The sequence below is a fragment of the Strix uralensis genome, unplaced genomic scaffold, assembly GCF_047716275.1.
Source record: "Strix uralensis isolate ZFMK-TIS-50842 unplaced genomic scaffold, bStrUra1 scaffold_244, whole genome shotgun sequence".
In the NCBI taxonomy this organism is placed as follows: Eukaryota; Metazoa; Chordata; class Aves; order Strigiformes; family Strigidae; genus Strix; species Strix uralensis.
Genome location: NW_027436845.1, coordinates 21172 through 32890, shown reverse-complemented (window position 1 = coordinate 32890; position 11719 = coordinate 21172). Strand labels below are relative to the sequence as shown.

Here is an 11719-nt window from a genome sequence, read left to right as displayed (position 1 = left end):
TCCCCTACAAAGCTCCCAAATAGCAGAGGATTGGGAAAGTCTGTTGGAATGGCTACATGTAAAGCGGAAACATTCAGGAATTAAGGACCTCTATTGTGAGGCACAAGCCCGAGGGTGGCCAGTGACCCGGGAAGAATGTAAAACTTGTATATCTTCCTGTGAGCAATGCCGTGTCCGGTTGGACAGACATCCCCTGGAGAGTGACCCTCTGCACTTAAGAGAGGGAAAAGGCCTATGGGAGGCCTGGCAGATTGATTACATCGGTCCCTTTCGAAAATCAGAAGGAAAGCATTATATACCGGTAGGTGTAGAGATAGTATCCGGACTAGTGCAAGCTAAAGCATGTGCCAAAGCAACAGGAGAAAATACAATAAAAGCACTGAAAGAATGGTTTGGAATCTTCCCCAAGCCACACTCAATCCAATCGGATAATGGCTCACATTTTACAGCCAAAGTGGTCCAAGAGTGGGCAGCCCAGGAGGGAATTTCGTGGGTGTTTCATACTCCTTACTATCCACAAGCAAACGGAATTGTGGAAAGAACAAATGGTCTACTAAAACGCTTCCTCAAACCGCATAAGCCAGGATGGGCTGAGCGCGTGTGGGACGCAGTGACCAGCGTCAACAGTCGCTGGGGAGTAAATGGATGCCCGAAGATCACGGCATTCTGTCCAAAACCTCCAACAATTATACCAGCCCCTCATGGTCCTGATCACCCTAGCAACCCATCCCACTTTCCAAGACAACCTGTCCTAGTCGAACTCCCTACAGTGGGCAAAGTGCCACTGGTGTTGGACGCGCCCCTTAACAAATATACCTGGAAGGCAAAAGATGCCTGTGGGAAAATCCATAAGATTCACACGAGATGGATTGTCCCCTCCTTCTAACCCGAGAAGCGAATTTGTTTTTGTTTCACTTTCAGGAGGAAGCAAGCTGTCGGGGGAGGCAGCGGGTCTGCCTCTAGTCTAACTGAAGAAGAATTTAACCTTGAAGAAATTCCAGTGTATCCATGAGAGGCGAGAAAGTCCCGAGAAGTGCCATGGAAACAAGATTAGAGAACTAAGATAAGAAGAACTGTCCTGACGATTCAGGCGAGAAACTATCACCCAATCGTGAACTGTTAGTTACTAAAGTAAACCAATCCTGTATGAACACCTACTTTGAAGAAGGTTATAAAAAAGCTTGTTAAAACAATAAAGGGGCTTTTGCAGCCATTTTGGTCGATTTCACACAATCTGATGTTTGTCGTGTCCGTCTCAACTGCGACAAATGGTGACCCCGACGTGATAAATTAGAGCGACGTGATAAATTAGAGCGACGTGATTGATTAGAGCAACGTGATTAGAGCAAAGTGGTCATTTAAAGGAGAATTATAACGGCGGCGGGAAGAGCCGCGGAGACGGAGCCCGGTGTAGCTGAGAGCAGAGGGAATCTGCCTGGTCCGGACCTGAATTTCGACACCTAAAAAGGTGAGCCACCGGGAACGGGACTGTAATTATGGGGCAGTCATTAACAAAGGAAGAGGAGACAATTTTGTCTACCTGGAAAGCCCTATTAAAAAGAAAGGGGGTTAAAACCTCAGAACAAAGCCTGAAAAAGATTTTGCTATGGAGTAAGATGCAAGGCTTTGAAGCCACAACAGTTACTGCATTCAGTGTGAGTGCATGGCAAGCAGTAGGATTGAAAATATTGGATGAGGTCTCTAAAGGACAAAAAGAGGCATGTGAGTTGGCAACCACATGGCGCTTATTGAGTGAAACCTTAAAGGAATGGAAGATAGAGCGTGAGGCCTCTGATGGGAAACTAACAGACATTCGACCTGAAGACAATGACGGGGAGGACTGTGGCAAAGGGACAAAGGCAGTGGATACCTCAGCCTCAGGAATAGCAGGCAGGAAACCCCTCACGGGCAAAAGCAGATCGCGCCCTCGCCCACCTCCTCCTCCTCCACCATTAAATATTTTGCGGGGCGATGAGGAGCCCCCCCCACCTAGTGGTGCAGCGGCGGCCCCTAGCGGCGCAGCAGCAGAAGGGGTGATTCCATCAGCCCCCCCCGAGGAGGAAAATAGGGCGGGTAACACAGAGCCAGAGAGCGAGAGCGAAAATGAAAGTGAGGGAGAAGAAGCTTTAACCACGGCTTTACAAACTCTACATATCACAGATAAACCCATGGTGAAGAAAGCCCAGCCATGGACTCTCCCTCCATCCACAGTAACTGTAATTCCAAGGTCCCCTGATCGATTTTGGGAGGGAGTTAGAAAGTATGCTGCTGAGGCTGGCAACTGGGATCTGGTTGAACGCCTCAGCCCATACTCTCCAACCCCGGCATGTCCAAAGCCTGTAGATATAGCAGCAGAGGCTTATGGTGCATTCCCTGTTTATAAAGCTGTTGCAGGCACAAATGAGCATGATGAGCACAATCCGATCAGTTGGAAGGTGGTGCAGGATTTGCAGAATAAAGCACAGAAATTTGGAATCAATTCTCCTGAGGTGATGCAACTTATTCGAATAATCAGCACAGATTTGTTGTGTCCATATGATGTTACACATCTCGCACAAGTGCTGTTTCAGCCAGTACAATTACAAGTGTTTCAATCTACTTGGAGGCAGATGGCACGAGCAGCTGCACAAAATAATGCTCGACTGCCACAAGACGATCCGAGGTTAGGACTCGGAGAAGACGCCTTGCTTGGCGAGGGACCATTTAGTAACCCTCAGCTGCAAGCTACGTGGCCTCCGATTGTCCTTGAACAGGCACAACACATAGGGATTACAGCATTAAAGCGAACCATGGAAATGGCAGCTCCAAAACAGAAGTATATTGCTATCCGGCAAGGTCCTAAAGAACCCTTTTTGCAATTTGTAGAAAAAATATCTGCTGCATTGGAGAAACAGGTAGAAGATGAAACGTTAAGACAAATGTTATGCAAACAGCTAGCAAAGGATAATGCTAATGAGGACTGCCAAAAGATAATACAGTCTTTACCAGGAGATCCTTCTATTCCTGACATGGTGGCCGCATGTTCAAAGGTTGGTACAGTGGAACATAAAATGGCGGCTTTAGCTACTGCCATGAACATGCGAAATACAGGAAAATGCTTTGGATGTGGTAAAGACGGTCATATGAAAGTAAATTGCCCGAACAGAAGGTCGGCAGGCAAGCAGCCCATGACTGTCCCACCAGGAACTAATTGCAATAAATGTGGGAAATCGGGACATTTCGCGAAACAATGTCGTTCCAAGTTTCATGCTAACGGGCAACCGATACAGGGAAACCACAAGAAGAGCGCGAGAGGGCGCGCGAGGACATCAAATCCCCTCCAGACAACAGGTCAAATCCCCTCTGTGAGCAGCTATCAGCCGCAACAACTGGCTCAGCAGGGTTGGATGTATCCACCGCCGACACAATAACTATAGCTACAAAAGACATTGTTAAGGTCCCTCTTGAGGCGAGGGGTCCCATAGGACGAGGACTGAGTGCGTTACTTATAGGAAGATCAAATAGCACCTTAAACGGATTAATCGTGCATGTGGGAGTCATTGATGCTGACTTTACGGGTCAAATTTGTGCATTAGTTTCGACCCTTTATCCACCTGTTACGATTCCAAAAGGTACTCGTCTCGCTCAACTTGTTCCTTTTTTGAGTTGTGTCCCAAAAGCAGAACAGCGACTGCGAGGCGATGGAGGCTTCGGTTCTACAGGGCCCCCTCAAGTGTGCTGGTCTCAGACTGTCTCATCATCTCGACCACATATGACGTGCACGCTGTCAAATCATGGACATTCACCGACTACAGTAAGGCTTGCGGGGCTCCTAGATACGGGCGCCGATGTGACTATTATTTCTAACTATCTGTGGCCATCCACCTGGCCAACAGAGGATGTGGACACAGGGGTAGTGGGGCTGGGAGGCTCCGCACGAGCAAGAACAGCAGCTACGGCAATTCTGATCACCAATCCTGAGGGCCAACAAGCAGTCGTTAAACCATATGTGACAGCAGCTCCCCTCAATCTATGGGGGAGAGATTGCTTGTCACAGTGGGGGGTGAAGATTACTACGGATTTTTAACGGGGGCCACTGTGCTGCAGGGTGTTAGGCAACCCACGCTTGTTTTAACTTGGTTAACGAATAACCCTGTGTGGGTGGATCAGTGGCCCCTACCAATGGAGAAATTAAAGGCCCTGCAAGAATTGGTGGCAGAACAGCTAGCTGCTGGACACATTGAACCCTCTCAGAGCCCCTGGAATACTCCAGTGTTTGTGATAAAAAAGAAATCAGGAAAATGGCGATTTTTGCATGACCTGCGGCAGATCAATGCTGTCATGGCCACGATGGGGGCTCTACAACCAGGCATGCCTTCACCGGCCATGATCCCTCAAGATTGGGAAATCATTGTCATGGATCTCAAGGATTGTTTTTTTACAATACCATTAGCTTGTCAAGACAGGGAAAAATTTGCATTCTCTGTGCCTTCTGTCAATCATGCAGAACCTGCAAAAAGATATCAATGGAAAGTTCTGCCGCAGGGCATGAAAAATTCACCAACAATTTGTCAATGGTTTGTGGCACAAGCTTTGTCACCTGTAAGGGAAAGATTCCCTACCAGTTATTGTTACCATTACATGGATGACATCCTGTTAGCATCAAACAACAAGGAGCAGTTGAATGACATGGAGAATGTGACTAGAAATTCATTACAACACTATGGATTAGTTATCGCCCCTGAAAAGGTGCAGAAAGTAGAACCCTGGAAGTATTTAGGACTAACAGTCACAGGTAGGCAGGTAATGCCTCAACCTGTGAAACTTAACCTTGAAGTTAAAACCCTTAATGATGTACAGAAGTTAATGGGATCTCTGAATTGGATTAGACCCTATCTCGGACTGACCAATTCACAACTGCAACCTTTATTGGAATTATTAAAAAATTCCAATGATCCAAGAGAACCCAGAGTATTAACTGAGGAAGCATTAAAGGTAATTCACATGGTGGAACGATCTATATACGAGAAATTTGTTTCTCGAATAGATCTGTCTCAATTGGTGCAACTCTTTGTACTAATTGACAAAACTGTACCATTTGGTGCTTTGGTGCAGTGGAATTCTGAGTGGGATGACCCACTGCACATTCTAGAATGGATGTTTCTGTCATTCCGACCACGAAAAACTGCTCCTGGACTGTTTGAGCTTATTGCTGATGTAATCATAAAAGCCAGAAAACGATGTACAGAACTAACAGGGCGTGACCCAGCTAAGATTGTTTTACCTGTTCAAAATTGGTATTTTGAATGGTGCTTGGCAAATAATTATGAACTACAGGCAGCCATGGCGGGTTTTCAAGGACAGGTGTCATATCACCTGCCGTCACATCCACTACTGAAATTTGCTCGAGAAATACCATTTGGTCAAAAAAATTTAAGCCGCCCAGAACCAGTGAACGGCCCTACTGTTTTTACAGATGGCTCAGGAAAAACAGGTAAAGCAGCAGTAGTATGGTATGAAAACAACAACTGGAACAACAAAGTAGTATATCAAAATGGTTCTCCACAAGTAGTAGAGCTACGTGCAATGGCTGTTGTTTTTTCTATTTTTTCTGTTCCTGTAAATATTGTAACTGACTCAGCATATGTAGCTAACTTAGTTTCTAGACTAGACAAAGTGGTTTTGACCATGTCAGACAATCAATTATTATTTGATGTACTTTTAGAACTCTGGAAAAGTATTCAACTACGGACAGAACCTTATTTTATCATGCACATCCGTAGTCATACCACTTTACCAGGATTTTATACAGAAGGTAATGCCAGAGTGGATGCTCTTGTTTCCGCTATGGCTCTTAATACTGTTCCTAACATAAAGCAACAAGCTGTATTATCACATCAATTTTTTCACCAAGGATATCGAGCTTTACGACGGCAGTTCGGCTTGTCTCATGCGGAAGCTCGGTCTATTGTAGCCGCCTGCCCTGACTGCCAAGGAACTCACACACCAGTGTATTTTGGTACTAACCCCAGAGGTATGCAGGCTTTACAGATTTGGCAAAGTGATGTTACTCACATAAATGAATTTGGCTGACAGAAGTATGTTCATGTTTCCATTGATACTTATTCTCATGCCTTAGTAGCAACAGCACATAACGGGGAGACAGGAAAAGATGTAGTTCGACACTTCCAAAAGGCTTTCTCTATGCTTGGGGTACCACGCCAAATAAAAACGGACAATGGCCCAGCATACATTTCACAGAAGGTTCAAACATTTTTTAATTTGTGGGGTGTTACTCATGTTACAGGAATTCCCCATTCCCCAACAGGACAAGCAATTGTTGAGCGTGCACATAGTACGTTGAAGCGGCAGCTTCAAAAACAAAAAGGGGGAATGATTGGGGAACCACCACAGGCATGTTTAGATAAAGCAGTTTATGTTCTTAACTTTCTCCATTACGGGGATAATTCTTCTTTACCTCCTCTTTTTCAGCATTTCTCTTCTCTTTTTTCAAAACAGGATTTGCAAAAAGACATCAAAGTGCATGTTAGAGATCTAATTACTGGCCAGTGGAGTGGACCATGTGAATTATTAACCTGGGGCAGGGGTTATGCTTGTGTCTCTACAGATGCCGGCCCTCGCTGGGTTCCTGCTCGGTGTGTTCGGCCTGTGCTGGAACCTGCATCAGGCTGAAGGATGGGTAGTTCCAAAACCCAAACAGAATGTCTGGGTGACTCTGCATTGAAAAAACTAACAAAGTTGGGATGTTGGCTTAGCAAACAGACTAACGCTACTTCTTTAGCTTTAAGTGGTCTTTTAACTGATGTTGATAGTGTTAGACATGCTACTTTACAGAACAGGGCTGCAATTGACTTTTTGCTTTTAGCGCAAGGACATGGATGTGAAGATTTTGAAGGAATGTGTTGCATGAATTTGTCTGACCACTCAGAATCTATTTTTAAAAGTATACAGCAGCTGAAGGATGGTGTGAGGCGTCTAACAGAAGAGGACGGATTGGATTGGCTTACAAGGATGTTTAAAGGATGGGGACTTTCTGGATGGTTGATATCTCTGGTCAAAACTGTGGGGGTCATGATCTTGGTAATTGTGACTGTGCTTTTGATGTTGCCATGTCTTGTCAGTCTTCTGCAAAGGGCCCTGCAGAAGACTGTTTCTGCAATATTTCTAGCACAAATACAAAAAGGGGGAATTGTCGGGGGAGGCAGCGGGTCTGCCTCTAGTCTAACTGAAGAAGAATTTAACCTTGAAGAAATTCCAGTGTATCCATGAGAGGCGAGAAAGTCCCGAGAAGTGCCATGGAAACAAGATTAGAGAACTAAGATAAGAAGAACTGTCCTGACGATTCAGGCGAGAAACTATCACCCAATCGTGAACTGTTAGTTACTAAAGTAAACCAATCCTGTATGAACACCTACTTTGAAGAAGGTTATAAAAAAGCTTGTTAAAACAATAAAGGGGCTTTTGCAGCCATTTTGGTCGTTTTCACACAATCTGATGTTTGTCGTGTCCGTCTCAACTGCGACAGCAAGCGACACAGACGCAGCTACAGAGGGAGTGAAGCAGGCGCAGACTTTGGTGTAATCTGATTATGATGTGTATGTTGATTTTTGTTGCGTTATATTGGGGACTTACCTATGAAGCTGAAGGGAAGCCAATTCCCCCACCTTTACCCAACCCACATGACCCCCTTGAGGATAATGAATTTGTTTCGTTAGCAAAGACTGTAAGTCAAACCTTTAATCTAAGCCACTGTTGGGTTTGTGGAGGACCCCTAGGATTATCAAGCTGGCCGTGGGTTTCTATACCGCTCTCCCCATGTCAGATTGTAAGTAACTATAGCGACATTGCAAATACCACCTGGGATGATAGTGGAACTTGGCCAGTCCAATTCCCAAATAAGGGCAAATTTTGCTTAAATCGCACTCAGAAAGGAGGAGTTGATGTAGGGGAGAGTAAGTGTCAATGGACACTCACACACAAATTGATTAACAAAGATAGGGGCATTTATGTATGGTTGTGGCTCAACGAACAAGGACGCAGCAAAGGATTCAAGGGGTTTTGGTCAAACAAAAATGAAACAGAACATGCTTAATTGCCGGGAAACAACTTTTTCAATCAAACTTGTGAATGGAAAAACGACACTGGGTCTTGGTACTGTACCATCCGAATAAACAATCATCTAAATGAGGTTTTCAGCCCTCTGGGAGATAGAAACACAACCTATTTTCAAACCCCAAGGACTGCACAGGGACCTTTTGCCAAAGGTACCGAAGCCAAAAAGGGTCATTATTGGATATGTGGACATACTGCCTACAAACAACTGCCAGCAAACTGGTCGGGAATTTGCTATGTAGGAATCATCCGACCCCTGTTTTTCCTCCTTCCTGAGGCAGACGGCCCTCAACTGGGAATAAGACTATATGACAAGTTAGGGAACAAAAAGATTGACCGCAATAAGCGATCTGTTGAGTTTGAAATAGGTGGAACTCAAAAGTGGGGGGAAAATGAGTGGCCCCCTGAAAGAATTATTAAGCATTATGGGCCTGCCACTTGGAACCCCAATGAACCGATATCAGGGGCAAGAGAGCCAATTTATAATTTGAACCGTATAATTCGACTACAAGCAGTTCTAGAAATTATTACTAATAAAACTGCTAATGCTATAGACCTTTTAACTCAACAATCTCAACAGATGCGCACTGCAATCCTTCAACATCGTATGGTTTTAGACTACCTGTTAGCTGAAGAGGGAGGAGTATGTGGAAAACTAAATGTTTCTAATTGTTGTCTGGAAATAGCCGATGTAGGTGAAGTAGTCCTTCAGCTAACCACAGACATTAGGAAACTAGCTCATGTCCCCGTTCAAACATGGAATGGTTGGAGCGGTGATCTATGGTCTTGGCTACCCGGAGCACCATGGGTAAAGCAGCTTCTATTTTATCTCATATGTGCATTTGCCGCTTTGATGTTTTTGCCGTGTGTTATTCCTTGCTTTATTCAGTTAATCCAACGTGTTGTCTCTAACATGCAATTTATATCTACTGTCTCATCTGATGGTGTAAAGCAGATTCGTATTGTTCGCCAACCAAAGCCTGTAGCTGTACCAATCATTTAACTTGTAAACTTAGGATAGACGCTTTCAGGCCTAAACCGCACATGCGTTCTGGGCTGGGGGCGCCCATTTTGGCGGATTCCCGGCTCAGGCAAGTCTGACCACCAGTTATCCTTCGGCATTATAGCTTGTGATAATAATCAGAATGTATGCCCTTTTAATACTTGATTTTCTGGCTCTTACTTTGTTGGCTACTGCTGTATTTACCCTTGCGTTTTGTATGTTTTCGTCCGGTAAGTGTCCATGTAAACCCTCTTGTAGTTGTGCTGTCTCATGTAAACAACCATCTCCCTCCCCTCCCCGCCGCCAAGGACCGAGAGCACATTTCTCGGTCCGCCCTAAGACGGGACCAAGGGCACATTCCTCGGTCCGGTCTGAGACAGAGCCGAGAGCTCATTCCTCGGTCCAGTTCGAAATGGAACCAAGATCGCATTCCTCAGTCCGGGTTGGGATAGAACCGAGGACGCATTCCCCGGTCCTGGCTGAGACAGCGCTTTAACTTTGTTTAGTTGAAAACCTGTTAGTCAATATTATTATTGTTATCTTTTTATAAGTTTATTTAGGAGGTTGTTAATGTTGTTATAGATAGTGTTGTGTATTTACTTTTAAGTTTGAGAAAGAAGTTTCTAGGCCCTAATGACGCATGCGCAGTGGGAAAAAGGGGGCAGGGAGAGGAATTTTTTCCTGCTGCGCATGCTGATCCCAACTGCAGCGGACGGTGTGGACGGCCAGAGACTCGAACTTTTTGTGGTATTTTAGTTAAAACTGCGGGCAAAGATGGAAGATGTGTCGGATTTGATTTTGATTCACGTTGTAATCTTTGCTTTTTTAATTGCTATCCTAATTGTTATGCTTATTCTCCTTTTTTGTCCCTGTAAATGTCAATTATGTAAACTGCCATTACGTTCTTCTGTTAATTCTTTGGAACCTTAAAGTTAGTATATAAGATGCTTTTGCTTTATCAAACTGGTTAATAGTATGCATGATATACCTGTTATAGAATGTTATTGGTTATATGCCTGTTAGTTAAGAATGCTTGCTTTACAAAATTGGTTAGTAGTAAGCATGATGCTTCTGTTGGAAGACGTTATCGGTTATATGCCTGTCAGCTAAAAAATGTTTATATTTGTTGTTAATATAGTTGTTAGTAAAAATGCTCACAGCTGTTGAGGATATTGTTAAAGACATGTTTATGGAAAGGAAAATTTGCTGGAAATCTTGTTATCAGTTGTTGCATTTTTGCGCTTTTCTGGTCTCTCTCTCTCTTTCTGTACTGTTATCTTTAACGCCACCACGAAGACAGCAATGTCGAGCCACGGGGTGGTGTAAGGAACTGTATTAGACATTGTTTGTCTCTACATTGCTGCTCCGAGACCACCACTTCCCGCCTTGACATCCTGTTGTTCTAGAGGAGTACGCTACGAAGGAGACACAGAGCCCCGACAAAAAACCACGACATCCGCCCGAAGCGAGAACAACAGCAGCCTCGGCCGTGCCTGCCGTGCTGTAACAAGCTAGGTGCGAGACAAGGAGGACTTGACACCCCCCTCCCCAGCACGACCACCATGGACACCTGGGCAAGACCACGGGGTGGCACCTATTACAATGAGTTCTGTGGAAACGGGTGGACCTTTCGTGGAAACAGCGAGAACTGGGGCTATAAAAGGGTCACGTACTCCTCTCCAGGGTACCCTGGTCTTCGGCACCTGTTACTTGGACCTGAGACCCCGGCGGCGATTGAAGCTCCTCCACCTACATCACGGCTGAGCCGACGGAACATCGCTGGATCCCTGGTGGTGGCGGTAACTAGTTGCACCTCTACCGTTTTTCTGGCTTAGGGATTCTGACTTTCTCTTTCCTTTCCCCTCTGTCCTATCGCTGTTATCAGTTGTTACAGAAAATAAAGTTCACAAGATTGTACAGCATCTGACCTCGTTTGTGTCTTAGTCTCGCTCTTGGGATCGTTTAAGAACCCACCCCGATATTGGATCGGGACATTTTAAATTGGCGTCACGGACAGGATCCCTTGAGGCGAGAGTGTTGTACTTTCTTACTGTGTTGGATTTAAGCGTCTCAGGACGACTTTACCCACTTTGTGTTACAATAAGTTGTGACCTCCTGAGGCTGAATAAGGGAAATTGTGGACAGAGAGGCTGTATTTGGATTAGGATTAGGTGCGACCTCCTGAGACTGGACAGGGGAAGTCTCTATGTCAAAGTGTGACCCTCTCAGGACGCATATCCCCTTTTTAGTTGGAAAGAGAAAATTGATGGGAACCTTGCCGGCAGTCGATGTTTGTGATGAGGTGCTCTTGCGGGGCGAAGGAATAGATAAGTTATATGATCTTTTGGAGGCGCACCGGTCTCGTCCCTCGGTCCAGGGACTTGATTGGGCGAGAAAACATTTGTTCCAGGTGCAGAGTCTGGTGGATAGAATCAGGGTGTTACAAAAGGAAGCTAAAGTTAAGAAGGGAAAAGGAAAATCTATAATTTGTGCAGTACTAGGAGCGAGTCTAGTAGCTGCGATGGAAGAGAAAAAAGAGAAGTCTCGCCAAGATGACATTGTCATAGACTCCCTGCAGTCGGCCATACAAAGCCTGCAGAATCA

At 45.0% G+C, this 11719-nt stretch overlaps 1 long non-coding RNA gene across 1 annotated transcript; it reads left to right on the top strand.

Moving 5' to 3' along the window:
- Positions 1 to 1397: 1397 nt before the first annotated feature.
- LOC141938700 (uncharacterized) lies at positions 1398 to 6684 on the top strand. Its single transcript, XR_012627369.1, has 3 exons — positions 1398 to 1468; positions 3646 to 3793; positions 6608 to 6684. It is a non-coding gene; the product is annotated as an uncharacterized LOC141938700 (long non-coding RNA).
- The last annotated feature ends 5035 nt before the right edge of the window (positions 6685 to 11719 follow it).